The following is a 17,899-nucleotide window of genomic DNA, read 5'->3' as shown; positions in this document are numbered from 1 at the left end:
TTCCAAAACTCTTTAGATACTTCTGGTATCAGTACGATTGTCCTATTTAAAAAAAAACTTCCTTTTCCTCCATCAGTCAGCTTCTAACGTCTCTCTTACTTCAAACATCTCATCGCTACGTGCTCCACAACTTCGATGTCTGGCACATAGTTATTGTATTTTTTACAAAACTTCATCATTTTTTCTTTTTGCATTCTTACTTTCCACCAGAAAGTGACGATATCATCTATTCATTCGTATTCTCAAATTCTTTCGCTTCTCTGATACACAAATTAATAAATAATGTTAATCAACCTCCACAGTGTCTTACACTATTCGTAACATGCATTTGCCTTTCCTGATGTTCCATTTCTACTTCTTCCGCTCGGTTTCCTAAATTATTTATCTGATTCTGCACTTTATCCTCATTCTTGTAAAAATTTGGAAACTTTCCTTCGCCCTTACAGTATTTAAAGCTTCTTTTATGACCACGCATTCATTCTTACTTGGAGAAAAAAAAAAAGATGTGAGTAATTCTGATGTCCCCATGACGACACATTTTACGTATGGGAGGGGTGGCGCTGAAACTCACATATACCTGATATACCATATTCTTCTTCTCTGCAGTCGAATAAGTGCATCTAGATCTACAATCCGCAAGCCACCTAAAGCGTATGGTGGAGGACCTCCCCACGTCTCTTGTTCTAATAGCGAGTAGTACGCAGGAAGATGCCAGTTGTGAAAAAATATGTAACTGGTGCAGTTTTCCATTATTGAAATAATGAATGACACAGTTGTAGGCTTTCTAAAAAACATCGATTACGATGAATGAAATTGAATCAAACATTTCTGCCTCCCACTCATGTTCGCCACTACTTGGAGCGGCAGTGATGCAAAACTTGTACTGAAGAACCTGACACTTATCATTTACTAACATGTTAACTTAATGTTTTTAACATATTTTGATTATATGCATACGATGACAAAGTTGATAAGTTTATCTCACTGATTTTGTAACACAAATTTTGTTGCTGATTGACAATACTTAGCATATAATTGGAACAAATGTTAATAAGGTACAATGTAGTATATGCCCAAATATTACAAATGCTGGAAGTTACCGGATTTCGAGAAAAATTACAGCTTGTTTACATGGTATCGAGTGGCTGCAATGTTTCCAGTGGTTATGAATCTTGTATGCAGCTTCATTTCACCAATATATGTGTAACAGCATAGCAAGCATATTTCTATCTATGACACCTACTCTCTGAACTGAATCAAGTTAATGTTTGTATATCATTTATAGCAACGAGTATAGTATTTCACCCAAATGTATCAGATCTTGTGATCTGATTCTTGTATGGACTAGGGAAAATTTATTCGTTTTGAAAGTGAATTTAACGGAGAATAGTGAGATCCTTTTGCTTTTGACACCTTAGGATACACATAAACAACACATTTCTGCAGAAAAATTCCTTAAGGGACAAAATCACGCTAGGACGTATAAAACGTTCACTCGGTTGAGATGAAAAAGCACCCCGTCTTCGGGCCACAAGTGGCCCATCGGCACCATTAGACCGCCGTGTCATCCTCAGCTGAGGATGCGGATAGGAGGGGCGTGTGGTCAACACACCGCTCTCCCGGTCGTTATAACCGTCCCTTTAAAAGGCTTGCAGGTTCTTAGTAGCTTACTTTTTTTCTTCAACGAGAAGTCTACGAGACTCAATGCGAAAAGTTTTGGGTGTGCGCAGGTTGCTCTCTTTGGAGCAAGGTTAGTAAACGCTTTGGAGTAATTTGAAGAAATTCATCTGAGCAGTCGAAACTAGATGCGACCATTCATTAGCCGTCACTCGAATAGCTATCGGCCAGTCACAAACCAATGGAACTGGGAACTCATTTGCGTGGTTACAACGGTTGTAATCGTTATTCGAACAAACATTATGCTATTATATCCTAATCTTCTCTTTTTAACCCAAACAGCCGCTCTGTGGCTGTCTCTAAAGGACAGTCGAATGGGAAACGCACGCCGCATCTCAGCTGCACATCTCTAGCAGGTAATGCAGTCAGGCTATTTATAGAGCTGGCCACCTGGAGTGTGCTATTGATTAGTGCGCTGCTAGCGTGCAGCCCATGCATTAACACCCTATTGCTAGTATCCGATACAGTGAGTTCTAGTACTTACTGTCCCAAGCAGACAGACGCTACTTCGAGAGTGTATAAAGTTGGCAACCGCAAATTGAATTTCAGAGTCAAAGTTAATTAGCTCTTAACTATATATGAGTTTCCGTCTCGCTGTAATTAATGTCAGAACAGCCTCCTGTCTGAAATTTATACTGGAACATCACTTTAACTAGACGATACAATACCACTGTTCCCCACTATGAAAAGTGCGAGATACGATAATACAAGGTGTTTCAGACAAGGTGTTTCTGTCTGTAACTTGCAACATATTAAGTGAAACGAAGATACTTTAATTAGATAGGCAAACGTAAGAAACGTCACACTTTCAGCGGAGTTATGGACACCGCGAATTTAGTTATTTTCCGGAGAGTTACAGCAACGAGTTGTAATTTATTTAAACAGAACATTATTTTTTCTTTCATGTAGCTGATGTATTTTAATCAACTCTGTGTAGATACGTCTAAATCAAGTTTCTATTAATTTTAGTTGGGGAGATAGAAATATTCAGTTTCAGGGCTGAATGTACCGTACTGTACGTTCAGATGGATGTTCTACTGGCGGAATGTTCATTTAAGTGAAGCCTCCAGGCGAGTGTCCATTTTACTGAATGCACGATCAACGTGCCTTCTAAACGATCTATGAATGCTGTGTTAAGTTGCTGGTTTCACGGAATTAAAAGCCATAGCAGCTTTATTGCTATCCTACAGGGATCCTCTGAGCCTGAGCAACATAAATTGTACTCGTTACACGTGTATTCCCTGTTTATTCCACGTCAGTATCCGTTGCAGACCGAACCTCGTTTGTGCTTTCTGAACTGCTTTGTGCGAGTACTCTTGGTTGCAAAATCGTGAAAAATTACTATTTTTGGAGCATCCTCCTCTGACTGGGAATAGTTTTCCACAGGATTAAATGTTGTTGCTGTGGTCTTCAGTCCTGAGACTGGTTTGATGCAGCTATCCATGCTACTCTATACTGTGGAGCTTCTTCATCAGTTCCTACTGCAACCTACATCCTTCAGAATCTGTTTGGTGTATTCATCTCTTGGTCTCACTCTACGATTTTTACCCTCCACGCTGCCCTCCAATATACCCATCTAATCTCCAGCATTCTTCTGTAGCACCACATTTTGAAAGCTTCTATTCTCTTCTTGTCTAAACTACTTATCGTCCAAGTTTCACTTCCATACATGGCTACACTCCATACAAGTACTTTCAGAAACGACTTCCTTACACTTAAATCTATACTCGATGCTAACAAATTTCTCTTCTTCAGAAACGCTTTCCTTGCTATTGCCAGTCTACATTTTATATCCTCTCTACTTCGACCATCATCAGTTATTTTGCTCCCCGAGTAGCAAAACTGCTTTACTAATTTAAGTGTCTCATTTCCTAATCTAATACTCTCAGCATCACCCGACTTAATTCGACTACATTCCATTATCCTCGTTTTGATTTTGTTGATATTCATCTCATATCCTCCTTTCAAGACACTATCCATTCCGTTCAACTGCTCTCCCAAGTCCTTTGCTGTCTCTGACAGAATTACAATGTCATCGGCGAATCTCAAAGTTTTTAATTCTTCTCCATGGATTTTAGTACCTACTCCGAATTTTTCTTTTGTTTCCTTCACTGCTTGCTCAATATACAGATTGAATAACATCGGGGAGAGGCTACAACCTTGTCTCACTCCCTTCCCGACTACTGCTTCCCTTTCATGCCCCTCAACTCTTATAACTGCCATTTGGTTTCTATACAAATTGTAAAAAGCCTTTCGCTCCCTGTATTTTACCCCTGCCATCTTCAGAATTTGAAAGAGAGTATTCTAGTCAACATTGCCAAAAGCTTTCTCGAAGTCTACAAATGCTAGAAACGTAGATTCGCCTTTCCTTAATCTAGCTTCTACGATATGTCGTAGGGTCAGCATTGCCTCACGTGTTCCAATATTTCTACTGAATCCAAACTGATCTTCCCCCAAGTCTACAAAATTTACAAAGAATGATTCAAAATAACAATAATTTGAGGTTGAAATATAAATAAAATTTTGTTGTTTTTAAGAAGAATATAAAAAGAAGATAGGATAGATGAGAAATTTGTTAGTACCATCACCGAGTGTGACTGACGGTGAATACCTCGGAATGGTTTCATCGAGCCGTTGACCGCCAGTCACACACACACACACACACACACACACACACACACACACACACACACACGCACACACACAAATGGTTATTAGTAGAGAAATAATGTTGATTATTCTATTTATTACTAGTCCTATGTATTAACTACTTTAGGTGCGCATCCATGTACAGCATTTGGTGTTTTCTTGGCTAGATTGCCAGAAATTTGCTTATTTACTGTCACATCTCAGCTTCCTCTTCCTGTTCCTCCTCATTGTCACTATTTTCGATGTCACTGTGGGTATCGCTGTCCAACCTCTGGAGATTTCTGTTACGCTCCACATAGGCATGTCTGTGATGTCGTGTCCGCATGTACTCTTCATGTGTTGTTTTTGAAATACTGTTTGTCAGTGCGTTTAATTGTGCCCATTGTTCTTCGTCTCTTATTGCTGTGTATATATCTATGTCTGTATCTGTGTAATCTAAGTGTAGTGTATGTCTATTGTTCGCGTATTGCCCGCAGAAAAAGACAGTGTGTTCTGGGGAACCTTCTTCCCCGCATGTGCATGTAGGTGTCTGCCTCAGACTCACGCGGTTTAAGTGCGTGGGATAAGGTCCGTGCCCGGTTAAGAAATGTACCATACCGCGGCTGGGATCGATATGTCTCATTCTCAACCGCTCCCTTATGTCAGGGAGGAAGTTGTGCAGTCTACGTCCCTTATCACTTACATCCCACTCACCTTGCCATGTATCCAAACGCCAACTTTTAAGGTGACGTATCGTCTCTATGGGCACACCGGTTATTGTGTGTACCTTATCTAGTCTCCCCACCTTTAACCAGTACCTTGCAGCTCTGTATTTGATCGTGATATCTATGGGGCATATTCCGAGCACCACACACAGTGCATCTGCTGAGGTGGTACCGAAGGCTCCAGATAGCCTAAGTAGGACACTTCTCTGCCCTCGTCTGACGGATGCTTTGTTGGTGACCACGTTCAGTCTATGTGCCCACGTGCTAGCTGCAAAGCTGAGTACTGATTCGAAGAGCGCACAGTGGTATGTACGTATGACTGGTAGAGGTAGTCTGTACTGTTTTGAATTTAGCCTCACCAGTTTGTGGAGTATTTTTTCTGCTTTGTCTGTTGTTAGCCTTATGTGTTCGTGGAAATTCAATTTTTCATCTATGTGTACCCCAAGATAGCGCGTAATGCGTGCTCGTTTGATGTTTGTGTCCCCAATTTTAACCGAAGGATTCCTTTGGAGTGATCCTTTCAGTAAAGTGTATGTTGTTTTGTTTTCGGCTATCCTGAGTTTGTTGTTGTGACACCACTGAGTAATTGTTTGTAGTAATCCACTGGCTTTCTCTTCTAACTGGGCTCTGTTGTTTGCAGTGACTACAACTAATAGGTCATCTGCGTAGGCGACAATTCCGTCTGACCTGTCATCCCCATCCAGAAGTTGTAGGAGGGGTTCGATTGTTATGTCCCAGAAGATGGGGCCGCAGATCGACCCTTGAGGACAGCCTTTGGTAATTCTTTTAATTACTTTCCGGCTGTCCATCTGCCATTCGACTACTCGGTCTTTACAGTAGTCCAGAAAACTGTTGTACAGTGATTGCGGTACCTCCAGATGTCTTAGCCTCTGAAACAGTGCTGGCCACCAAAGATTATCAAATGCTCCGGCAATGTCAATCATTATTGCCATGGCGTATTTCTGTTTTGTGGTGTTAACTATGTGCAGGGCCTGGTTGATGGCATCATCTATTGATCTGAAAAGATGAAAAACGAAAATTGTAAGATGTACGACCTGTTTTAAACATCAGGTAACAGGTCTATAATTTGGCAATAAATAAATAAATAAAATTCCCCCAAGTCGGCTTCTACTAGTTTTTCCTCTCGTCTGTAAAGAATTCGCGTTAGTATTTTGCAGTCGTGACTTATTAAACTGATAGTTTGGTAATTTTCACATCTGTCAACACCTGCTTTCTTTTGGATTGAAATTATTATATTCTTCTTGAAGTCTGAGGGTATTTCGCCTGTCTCATACATCTTGCTCACCAGATGGTAGAGTTTTGTCAAGACTGGCTCTCCCAAGGCTGTCAGTAGTTGTAATGGAACGTTATCTTCTCCCAGGATTAAATAACAATGACTATTTATCGCATGACTATCTACAATCGTGTGGACGTCTCAATATAGCTCATACGAACAAACTGGTACAATAATGAGATTCCCTTAAGTATGCGTAGTGAGTCAGGAGGAAAGATACATAATTTGAAGGGAGAAAGTATTAGTGAATCTGAACAACAAACATCATGTGAACGTATGTCCTGTTCTTCACAGTTTCCGAGGAAACAAATGAAAACAGTGGGAAACACGACAAATGCAAGTGATAGTAAACGAAACATTGTGATGTAATGTATTGTTTAATTGTGCACATTTCCTCACAAAAGATGGTCAAAAACTCCATCGTCATCAGCAACGCTCTTCTAGACTGCTTCTGTGTTGCTGATCTGAGCGCATTCGTACGGTCCTTTACTAGAGCACACGAATTTAAAACACGAGCCAGAAGCTCCATCACGTAAGGAATGTTTTGTCTATTGTTTCCGTCTTAATGTTGGCAATTGGAGTAACATCAGCCCACCTGGTTTACAAGTCAGTTGCCGTGAAGACATATCGCAACCCTACTTCTGGAAGTGTATGTGGGAAATACCGTGTGGTTTCAGAAAAATAGTCTGCGTAATGTCGCTTTGGCTGTATTCGCATCTGACAAGTGAGTGCTGGTGAAGAAGGACATGCATCTGACTCCTGTGATTTTCAAACAGTTGTATGTCGGAAATGCTTAAGAAAATGGTGTGCGTTAATTTGGAGCTTTTTGTTCAGAATCAGCAGCACTATCACCCCTCAAAGCACGTACCTTTCCTACTGACTCACTCCGTACATTCTTCCATGTTTCAGGCTCAGTCAGAGAGTGGACAGTTCGCCCGAAGAGTGTGCGTTGTTATCCGCAGCGTTTGGCAGTAGATAGTCAAACACGAGCTGGGCGGAGCTCAGAGTACCAGTTTTTTTAACATTTCTTGTTTACATTGGTGTCGATGGTACATGCATAAGCAGTAGTTCAGATGAGGATCGGTGCTTAGTTCTAAATGCGCTTGCTTCGAGGAAGCAAAGAAAATGGCTACATGAAACTAGCATGAAGCGTGAGGCTTGTGGTGAATTTCACCGTTTTGGAGAACTTTCGTCGTGTGACGACCGTTGTTTCATTTGTTTCCGAATGCTTCGAGAGCAGTTCTAAACGACGCACAACCTCACTGAACCAAATATTACAAAAATTGAAAGTAACTGGAGAAAGCAGACTGGATCTCGGGAAAGACTGTCAGTTTGCTTAAGGTATGTTTATTATTTATTTGACATTTCAGTCATTTTATTGTTTCTTGCCACTGCATGTTTTTTAAGTCCATGAGGCATTTTACTTACAACTACGTATCACAATTGAAATTAATGCTGTTGACTGCAAATAAATCAAAGCCCGTTATCTATACCCAAACTCAAATTAAACGATTTCTCTTTTGGCTGCTGAACATGAATTGCCATGGAGATAAAATTTCTACTGCGAGTGAGAAATGATGAGTAATGGTTTTAGCTCTCGATGCTGTAGAACGAGTCCATGAATCTATATATACAGGGTGATTATAATTAAAGTCAAAATTTCAAACCGCTGTAGAAATAACACCACTAGTCAGAATGACGTCAAATTGCAACGGAATATTATGGGAGAAGGGGGAAAACGTATGGCAGAAGCAAAATAAATAGTTACAAAATGTAGCAATAGTTGGCGCTGTAAGCATCATAATTTAACAGTCGTCGACTACAAATGACAAATGAATCATACAACAATGCCCAAAGTATACGTTTGACGTTAAACAAACTGTACTACTCAGTGTGCATGGGTGTACAGGTGTGATACTGTTAGTTACGTAAGCCCATTCATCACGGCAAGGTCTTATCACATCGGATGGGAAAAACCGGTTTTTAACTGTCCTGAGGCCAGAAACCGCATAAAAAGCATCAATCAGAGCGGTTTTTAACTGTCCTGAGGCCAAAAACGGCATAAAAAGAATCACTCAAAATCAAATCGGATTATTAATTTCCGTGTGACTGGTGCAAAACATGTTCATTGTGCTGTCAACCGTTTTCTGCAACAAGTTTAAATCGAGAAACAACATGTTCCACAAGTTATCAAAGTGTCTCTGGGGTCACGTTCAGAATGTGTTGCGCAATTCGTGCCTTCAATGCAGCTAAGTTTGCAATCGGAACACTGAACACATGTTTCAGATAGCCCCACAGCCATAAGTCATACAGATTAAGATCAGGTGATCGGGACGACAAGGCTGTAGGGAAATTGCGGCTGATAATTCTAGTGTTTCCGAAATGGTACTTCAGCAGCTGTTTAACTGGATTTGCCATGTGCAGAGGTGCGCCATCTTGCATAAAAATGATCCCTTTCACACATTCACGCTGCTGGAGAGCTGGAATGTTGTGGTTATGCGAAAGACACTCATAGGACTTACCAGTGACGGTACAGGTAACAGGACCGGAAGCACCTGGTCTCTTAGAAAAAATGTGTCCCTTTGATAAACGATGCCGTAAATCCGCGCCACACAGGGACCTTTTTTTCAGGATGAAACGGTACTGTCTGATTTGCATGTGGGTTTTCCGTTGCCCATATTCGACTGCTCTGTGCATTGACGTACCAGATGGAAGAGGGGTTCATCTCTCCACAAAATCTTCTACAGCCAATCATTGTCCACTTCCATGCGAGAAAGAAATCCTAAAGCAAAGGCCTCTGTTGCTGGCAGGTCAACAGGAAGCAACTCGTGCTCATGGGTAATTTTGAATGGATAGCAAAGAATTTCGTAGGATTTTCCGCACCGTGCGCACCGTATATCCAATGTTGGGGTAATTCCAGCTCTTCCTGCATTTCTGTGGCCCCTGCTTCCACTGACGTCGAATCATTTCCTCCCTCTACCAGGTTGCATACCAAACGAACCCGTGTTTTGGAATTTCCGAATCATTTTCTCCAGATGCTTGGCAGTCATCGGACAACGCATTTTTTCAAACCCTTCTGTGTCCGGAACTTCTGCAGAGCGACGTGTGCACAGTCACCATTCTTGTAATACAGCTTTACAAGCAGAGCGCGATCCTACATTGAGACAGTCCTGGCGATAGGAGGAAAAGTCATGTACCCGGCCTGTTTATACCAACTTCAATGGGTCGTGTGCATGACAGCCGTTTTTATTTACGTGTTCTGACACATACAGCGCTATCTATTGATTAATTTTCACACTATTCTTTTTCTTCTGCCATACGTTTTTCCCCTTCTCCGATAATATTCCGCTGCAATTTGACGTCATTCTGACCAATGGTGTTATTTCTACAGCGTTTTGAAACTTTAACTATAATCAGCTTGTATATATAAATATTAATTGCTGCATGTATGGAAGATTATCATTTGATATCGGCTCGACTGATTTGTCTGATTTTTTATGTGTGGGTTTGTAACTGTTAGGCCAAAGTTTGTATGAATGAAAATTTTTGGAAAATCCACCGAAAAGTCGGAAATTTAAATCGTATTTTCGTATGAAAATCTCAGGGAAAGAAATGTGACGATCGGTTTTGACATTCCTGCTTTCACATGTTTGAATAAAAAAGATGTGACTTTCAGTTTGACATTTCTGCTGTCGCATGTTTTTATAACAACAACAAATTCCGCATTGAATGTTGATATATTGCGAAAAACAATACAATGGAAAGCGCGGTTTCAGTGTGTTATCGGTGCTGTTCATATCTTTTGGTGTGTACAAAGACTGAATTGATAACACTTCATGGTAATGTGGTGTGTTGCAAAAACTGAACTGATTTCACTTCGTGGTTTATTTTTTTGCAACAAATAGCGCCAGTGAGGCATTGTAATATCCATCGGTGTACACGTAACACAAGTCAATTACATGATCGTCGCGTCAATGAAACTGACAAAGAGCGTAGACAGGGTTTGGAGACAAATCGAATAACAATATTATACATACGGAAAAATCCAGGCCGGCCGTGTTGGCCGAGCGGTTCTAGGCGCTACAGGCGCTAGAGTCTGGAACCGCGCGAATCCTGCCACGGGCGTGGATGTGTGTAATGTCCTTAGGTTAGTTAGGTTTAAGTAGTTCTAAGTTCAAGGGGACTGATGACCCCAGAAGCTAAGTCCCACCATAGTGCTCAGAGCCATTTGAACCATTTTGAAAAATCCAGGATGGAATAATAACAATATTATGAAAAGAGCATTTTCGGGCCTTACATAAGCTGCAGAACGACGATACCAAATAAAATCCCCAGCAAATAACTATATTATTGACAACAGGAAATAATTAGAGACATCTCATGTACGGAATAACAAACGGTTTACCCTTTTAACGACACGGGCATGAGTAACATAACAAAGTGAACGCAGCTTGGAGACGGACAGGGCACGTGGCTAATGACATTGTAACGACTCAATTAGCTTTAAGAAAAGAAAGCCCAGGTGCACTGCAGAAAGAAATAAGGGAAAATCAGTGTAACACCTGTCAGAATAAACACGACCCATACACAATTAAGTGGCCAGAGTACATTACCGAGTGGAGACCCGGGCAAGAAAAATAAAAATTTACCTTTAACGTGGGAGCGGTCGGCTGAAGCCAGATGTGTGACGTAGTAGAATTAAGGTGTGGATGATTACGTCATACAAAAGCACTTTGAAAACTCAGTTAAGACACAAAGCGCACTTCGCTTCATCCCAGAGCGAGTGTGCAGTTGCCATTAATTTCGACTAGGGAAATCTGAACGTTCCACGGAACGCATAGCATTTGAGACTGATTACTTTCAGTCAAGTCCAGAGTAGGGAATTAGCGACTTCAGATCCAGCACGGAGACAACGCCGCCGCAGTTGCCGTTTGGTAATGTACGAAGCGCTTTTGGCGAAATTAAATGGTGAGTCCAATTTTGCGAGAGTTGCATACTCCAACATGCGTACACTTTGAATAGAGAAATTCAAGAGCTAATTACTAACCTACCCTCCAGTGAGTACATGAGAATAGATTAGATAAAGTCATCCACTCGAACTTAGTTCATTGTACAGCTACGACGTAGGTGTACTTTTCGCAGCTAAAGATTTACTTGTTTCAATTGATAACATTTTCACGTATAGAGATACAGTTTGATTAATTACATATTCAATGTTTAAATATGAATTGATTTGTTGAGAGAAAGAAGTAATTAAACTTGCTTATTGAGTATAACTTGATTCTTGAGAGCTTTGGTAAATTAATGTAATATGAAAAAGGGAGAGATTGTGTTACCATTTTAGGTTAAATCTCAAATTTTTCATTAATATCAATTTATGTACTCTTAAAATGTCACAGTAGCATTTTTGATTACTTTGAGATAGGGCCAGAATTAATAGCTATGTGGAATGTCTGTTTACCACGCTGGGCTTGAGAAGACGGTCAGAACGTTATCCTTTGCGGCATTCAGAATTAACAAATCCAACGACGCCTCACAACGCAACTCACATAGACATGACCACACTCCCCGCTTGCCGGTTACTGTGGTCATGTGCATGTGGGGTGCGTTTGAAAAAGACTAAGCGCGAAGCGCACGTTCCGCACTTGTGCTGGTCCAATGCGTTTTGCGACGCGCACACGTACTTCGCACGCGCCGATTGGCGCCGCTTTGCGCTGACAGAACCAAAGCGCGCGCACCCTATCTTTCTCAAACGATTTTACAGAAACTATTCACTGAAAATATTTGATTTTTGCCTTAGTAGTAGCGTTATATGTCAGCTTCGTGCCGAAGTGCCCATCATCCCGCTAATGGTCATGCACACATTTTAGTAAGACACTACGCAAAACTAAAGAAGTTTGCAATAGGGCTCGCTATGATTTTGCGTTTGGTGCGTATTACACCATATGTTGCTGCGTATGAAATTTAGCTAACATACTGATTTTTTGTTTAGACTTGGAAAGAGGTCTCTATCTGCCTCCGATCGAGAGTATGGATCCTAAGTAGCGCATTCACTCCCAAACTCAAGCGCGCGAGGATGAAATATTCTTGCATCCCTCGTATCTCCTAAACCGCTCGAGACATCGAAACGAGATTTTGGCGAATGATGGCACACAAGGACGAGAGTACTTTGCCAGTTCGTAAACACAATGAACTTCCTATTTATGACGATATATCAGAAGTTGTACTTTCTATCTTATTTTTTTCATTCCAGTGACTGTAATTCTTTAAGAGTTATCGACAGCCAGTGAGACAAGAGTTCCCTAGTATGAAAATAAACATGAAATTTTTTCTCTTATGTTGCCACAAAAAAATGCAATGAGATTTTTCGTGAGCTATTAAGCTCTCCGGTCGCCATTTACGTGTTTAATGAGACACTCTGTTTCAGAATTCTGTCACAATAGCTGCTGCAAAAATGAGTTTGTACAAATTATATTGCGTTTTGGCAAAAGAAGTACTCTCAAACCTGTCAACAAGAGAAATGTTGCCGTTACTCGTAAATGGTGATGCTTCTTCGAATGAGAAAAGGTTAACGGTTCACACAAAAATAAATCGCCAATTTCGATTGAATCCCATAACCCATCCTATTTTTAACACTGATCGACTGGAATGGAGACTTACCAAACGATTTTATTCCTTTTCTTCATCTGAGCATTATTAAAGTAATGACGAACGTACCCTTCAGGCGGAATGACACGCACATGCCTGATACTGGCTACTCACCTACACCTTGCCAAACTGACAATGCGTAATTCGCTACTAAAACAGTTGTTATTGATAAACGTAAACAATTGATACGAGGCACAACACAATGGTCAGTGTATCGTCAGCAGCTGAGAGTAATGCGCGCGACAGGGATGCGGAAGCTAGCCAAGTGTGCTTTGTGAGAGGAAGAGTTCACGCCGTTGGAAAAACATTGTCATGAAAGTAGATCTGCCTTGGTCAGCAATACATTTCAGCAAAATAAATATATCAAATCACTACACTCTTTCAGATTATTCATACTTTTGGAATAATACCGGCCACTGCTTCATTTCTGTAGCCTGTTCCGGCCGATGTGGCCAAGCGGTTAAAGGCGCTTCAGTCTGGAACCGCGCGACCGCTACGGTCGCAGGTTCGAATCCTGCCTCGGGCATGGATGTGTGTGATGTCCTTAGGTTAGTTAGGTTTAAGTAGTTCTAAGTTATAGGGGACTGATGACCTCAGATGTTACGTCCTATAGCGCTCAGAGCCTTTTTTTTTTTTTTTTTAGCCTGTTGCGTAATTAGTTCATTAATGCTGATAGCGTGTATGCAACCACTGAAATCCTGTTTTCTCTTGACGACGAGCCGATTAAAACATCGTTATTCGTGAGGGCTTCTCGACAGTTTCTAGCTTGCAGTGGAAATGTGATGTCCACATGTACGTAATATAATGTCTCTTATTAGACTCATATCCACGTAATGGTAGTAAAACTTACCTACTTCATGTCTCGGACGTTTTTTAGCAGGAGCACAAAGGGATCATACCTGTGGAAATTACGCCATTTCGGCTTTTTGTAACAGATCGTAGAGATACGTCAGCATAAGAGGCAGCATGTAGATAACCTTGTTTTACTTTCCCGCCTTGCTTCTAGACCACGTAATTTTATAGTATTCCTTATACTTTCTTATCCGCTACTCTCACGATGAATCGCCTATCCCTTCTTACGGTCGGAAAACATTGTGGAGGTAGAATATATACTTCCAGCGGCTAATGGCTCACCAGTTATTGAACTGTGCATTGTTCTTGACAAAAGAATAAACAAAACAAGAAAGTGTACAGATACATGTAACTGAAAACTATTATGAATTGACGAAAAGATATGGAGCGCTTAAATGGCGAAAAACGAAACATAATCAGTGACAATAAAACACAGTATACCGTAAGTGTGATTTTCCGGATAGTGTGTATGTGTATGTTATCTATTCTGATCGAGGCCAGTTTGGCAGAAAGTTTTGCCCCCCACTATTTGGTGAGTAGCAACCACTGTTTTCATAATATTAATATTATACAATAAATACACATATGGCTGCCAGAGACTATAGTCATGTGCATGTGACTTGCGTTTGCATGTGTGTGTGTGTGTGTGTGTGTGTGTGTGTGTGCGCGCGTGTGTGTGTGTGTGTGTGTTTTGTCTATTCTAATGAACCCCTTTTTGGCAGAAAGCTTTGTTTGACAGTTTTTTGTTGTGCCTATCCGCTATATGGTGAATAGCAACTTTCCTTTTCATTATTTTAATATTGTACAATAAACACTTTTTGTTCAACCTGTAGCGAGAAAGAACATGCTAAGCAGTGATGGGGAGATGTGCGGTTTTTGTTCCTTTTTTGCAGTCATTTTTAACAGAACACAGAAAAGTCGTGTTTATTGATAACTTTATAATCCTACCTGTTCGTAGATTAAAACCATGTGAAAAAATATCATTAAAGCCATTGTCCTTATAGATGCAGCAGCTGGAAAACTCTCTCTTATAACCTGTGTACTAATGATTTCAGACGATTTACCCATTCCTTTTTAATTACTGTTCACAAAGTATCGTTTGCAATAACAATAAATAAGGTCGGAGAGAAGGGGAAGGAGAAGGTGGACAGTGAAGAGGGGAAGGAATTGATTTAAAGAAGGGGAAAGAGGATATAGGAAGAGAGATGAGGAAGGAGGAGATGTATAAAGAGAGTGTGGGATCAGAGACGTACAGTACAAGGAGCGAGACGAAGGTGATGGACAGTGATAGTGGGAGAGAAGATGGACAAAGGGAGGAGGAAGAGGAGAGGGATAGAGAGAGGAGGAGAATAAGATTAGGATTTATATCCAAGTCCCATAAATATTTGGCAATTGTGGAGCACTGCTAGTTTCGCTAGTGAAGAATAAAATACATTACTAATGAAAGACTTAATGTGGTTATTAGATAAAACCAGCCAACAAATTTAGCAGTTATCAACAGTGATTTATTGTTAGTATAAAATACTTGTTAATATACAGCAATTTCTTTTTCCGTTGCAAGGTCAATCGTTTAAAATGACCTTGTGCCAACGGATATATTTGTTTCACTGCTGAAAATTCTAGAGCTACCCATACAAAGACCACATCAGTAGGTAATTCAGCTTTACTGTTGCTGTGCTCTCAGCTCTCTGATGGAGTGGCCACACAAGACCATAACCTTGACGTCTGATCTGATCAACTTAGTCCCACTTTTTTGAATAACAGAGCTAATTTCATTTTTAAAATCGTTTGTTTACCAGGTGAAAACTTTTTAAAACTGTTGGCATAGCTGAAAAACAAACTGTCCACATGGTCGAACTGTACTGTCTTCTTACAGTCCTTATCCTAAAGGTAACTTAAAACTGCAGCTATGTCTTGGTTTATGTCCTTTTGCTTCGGCTTTATTGTAAGATGAGTTGACGCTTCAAAGGGACTGGACGTATCATCCTCGTGCTGAGGCAACGTCCCTGCCATCTCTTCGTCGTTAGATGATGTTAGTGGATGGAACCGTATGTCGCAAAGGAATTCCAAGTGTACCTCCTATCATAGGCTTCAAGTAGTTGCTACAGGAATCTGTCACTTTCCCTTTGCAGCCTTACCTATCAATCAATATGCAAATAAATTTCTGTAGTTATTTAATGTGATGCATTTAATACTAATTTATAGTAAGTTTATTTCATTTCAGATAGTTAACCACTAACGATCTGCACCAAAAAATTGCTTTCTCCTTTCATGTGAGAAGAACGACTGTCTCCAGCATAGGGAAAAACGTGTGTCAACAACTCTACATTTTACAGCCACTGTATTTACCCTGTCTAAACGAAGAAATCTGGAAGGAAACTGAGATTGCTCTCAAGGAACGGTGTCAGCTTCCCAACGGCTTTAGCAGCGTAAATGAGAAAAATATACGGATAAAATGTCATAAATATAGTGACTCAAGTTATCATTGTTATGAAAACTTTTTTCAGTTGTCATGGTTACAATAGTTAATCACAGTTATAACACTGTGGTTGACGATTTGGGCAGCTAGGGCAGATACAGTGATAGGGGTATTTTTGAAAACTGTGCACTTTCCCTTGAATTTATCAAGCGAAAAATATTCTGCCTCTGAAGCATTCAATGCGGCGCTTTTCCCCTTGAAGATCCCGTAAGTAAATGTCTGTGATAGGCACGACGTGAGGTTGAAAATGCTTTCGGAAACTGGCGAGTCTTTTTAAGACCAACAGACTTACAAACTGCTGCTGCAGAAGATGTCGTCAAAACGTCATTCTGTCTGCGTAAGTTCCTTCGAAGCTACCCACGCTATATACCGACTGAAGAAAAGGAACAGATTGAAAACCGACCAGCTAAAGCATTTTCGAACATACAAAGACTAAATAGAAAGGTCATGTGATACTACTTTTGTTGTGTGGGGCCAATTTCTTACGTATTTTGCCAATAAGTACTGTGGTAACTAGGCATTAGCTTCATGTTAAATGTAGAGTTTGTGGCCAACAATACCAATAATATAAGTCTGCAGGCTTTCGTCGCCGTTGTCACTGAAGTTAAAATCTTCTGGGTTATTAGGCCGCATCATGTTTCTTCTAAAATGTTCTGCTGGGACCTTCGTCAGGATCTTTTGGGGTCCACTACTGCTAGTGGAATTTTGCACAGCATACAAGCAGTACTTTTAGGTGTATGGAACTCTAGAAATTTCCAAATCTATTTAAAACTGTGGTAAAAATTATGATAATTAACTATAAAATTTGAGTTTTTTCTAAACATGAAGTTTAAAATGTAACAGTTCATTTATTTTTTCATAAATTAAATAAACTCTAGAGTTTCATACACATGTAACTATAGTTTGTATGCTGTTTGAAATTCATCGAAGAATCTCTCTTACTTAGGAAGAAAAGTATACCTATAGCAACAAATGCAGCCAGTAGTAAGTGAAAAAATGATGAAATTTCACATGTAAAAAAATGTATTTTGTTACGTTTTTGAGCTTCCACTGCTATGAGTATGAATCCTGAATCCTTCCTGATTATGCTTTCAAAGTTTTATGAATTTATTTGCAAAAGTATAGACAGTGGAAATTAAAATGTCCTGTGGTGCCTCTCCTGCTCCAAGTCGGCCCGTTTGACGTCCTACCCCCCTTAAACCGTATTTCACACAACATAATGCACGAGTGTACTATAATTTTCTGTAATTTGCTTAGCATTCTTTTTTCATGTAATAGTCCAGAATATGTAAGGGTACATTTGTTTCTAATTATGGGAAATAAATTAATACCTGTTTAACTCAGACTTACGCTTATCTCCTTCCAAGTTCCCAACTTTCTCGACAAGTTTTTGCTATCCGGACGGCATGTATTGTACAAAAATAACTTTGATTAGTTTCTGAGTGTCTTCCGACATAATTATTGTACGTGCTTATCCGCAGCAGACTCTATAGAAAATTACAAGCTCTACAGTTGTAACAAAACAGGTGGATTCTTTCCACCTGTTACGTTATTTCCCCAAAATTATTTTTTTTAAATATCTGTAGTAGCGTTATT

Source organism: Schistocerca piceifrons, chromosome 2 (genome assembly GCF_021461385.2).
Source record: "Schistocerca piceifrons isolate TAMUIC-IGC-003096 chromosome 2, iqSchPice1.1, whole genome shotgun sequence".
Lineage (NCBI taxonomy): Eukaryota > Metazoa > Arthropoda > Insecta > Orthoptera > Acrididae > Schistocerca > Schistocerca piceifrons.
Note: the sequence above shows the minus strand (reverse complement) of the source record.